Source organism: Mus caroli, unplaced genomic scaffold (genome assembly GCF_978045245.1).
Source record: "Mus caroli unplaced genomic scaffold, Mus_caroli_1 scaffold_5, whole genome shotgun sequence".
NCBI lineage: Eukaryota > Metazoa > Chordata > Mammalia > Rodentia > Muridae > Mus > Mus caroli.
The window spans coordinates 138166629-138168392 of NW_028227260.1; positions in this window are offsets into that span (position 1 = coordinate 138166629).

A 1764-nucleotide genomic window follows, 5' to 3' on the forward strand; every position below is an offset into this window, starting at 1 on the left:
TATATACGTGAGTACACTGTAGCTGTCTTCAGACACACCAGAAGAGGGCATCATATCTCATTACAGATGGTTGTCAGCCACCATGTGGTTGCTGGGAATTGAACTCAGGACCTCTGGAAGAGTAGTCAGTGCTCTTAAACACTGAGCCATCTCTCCAGCCCCATATGGTAAGTTTTATACAATGTGTCCGAAAACAATCTATAGCTGCCATTTATAAAGGATATATGAACAACTCTACTCCTTAAAATTAGAGGTTATATTTTTTCCCTTTTCAACAGAATCATGAAACAGAATATCATGGGAAAATAAAATGTAAAAATTCAGCTTATTAAGTATTTCAAGGGAAATATTTCATCTAATTCCCACCAAATCTAGAAACAGAACATTACTAGCTCCTTGCCCATAAGCCTTCAGTATCTCCTTGCACCCCTCATCAATACTAATGGAGACTTCCATCCTTCCATCCTTCCTCGCTTTGCTGTCTGGTTTTACCACTGATAATACAATAATCCACTGTTTAGCATGGTTTTGTTTATAAAAACTAAGACAAACACAAAGCATTCTTTAAAACTGTCCTCCTTTACTCAATGTTATGCTCCATTTATTTATCCATTATATCATTGATGGACATTATCATCATTTTCACATACAGGCTAGAACAAGTAACACTGCAGTGTCCACGGATGCATGTATGCATCCTAGGCACATTACTCAAACAGAATTGTTTCCTTATATAGTCTATATTCACTTGGTGAGTAAGGCTAAACTGTTTTCCAACCTGCTCCAATTTACAGTTCCATCAGCTTGATACTCATGATGCTTCACATCCTACCATTTGTCATGGTACTTGTCATTGTCAGGCTTCCTGGCATAAGCCATTCAGGATGGGATGTATGATATAATAATGTGGTTTAAATCTATACTTTTCCTGGATAACTTTCTTTGTTACTATCTTCATTTAAGGTCCCTGTCTACTGCATAGTCTAATTTTTCTTACTGTTTAGTTGTTCATTATATATTCAGGGTATAAGTCTCCTGTGATTATATCATCTCCTACTCTGTAAACTGCGATTCACTTCTTATACTACAACAAAGATCAAGGTAGTAAACACTGAGAGTAGGGCATTTCTGGAAAGTGGACTGTGGTCTCTTTCTCAGCTATACATTTATTTGTTATAGAGATATGTATATTCACAAGAAAACCTTTTTAAAAATGCATTTAGCTAATGACCTACTTACCTAACCATATGTAATACTTAAGGAGACATGTACTTATGTGTATGAGGAAACATGAACAAGAATTTTCATAAGCCAAATATAGTGACATGCACCCATAATTCTAGCATTCAGAAGGCTGAGATAGAATTACTATGGGTTCGATGACAGCTTACACTAACTACTAAATTTAAAGCTAGACTAAACTATCTAGTGAGCCTCTGAAAAACAAAACCAAACACACAGAACAGAGGAAACTAAGTAATCTAAAAGTGGAGCATATAAGAGAAAGGTGGATAAGAGAATTTTGACTATATAGATTTGTACTTTTCAAACTATTGGAATTTTTGTCTATAATATTATTAAAACATTAAATTTAAAACTAAACTATTAGCCAAGCATGGTAACATACACCTTTAATCCTAGCACTCATGAGGCAGAGGCAGGCATATCTCTGTGAGTTCCAGGCCAGCCTAGTCTACAGAGTGAGTTCCAGAGTGTCTTAGTTAGGGTTTTACTGCTGTGAACAAACACAATGACCAAGGCAAG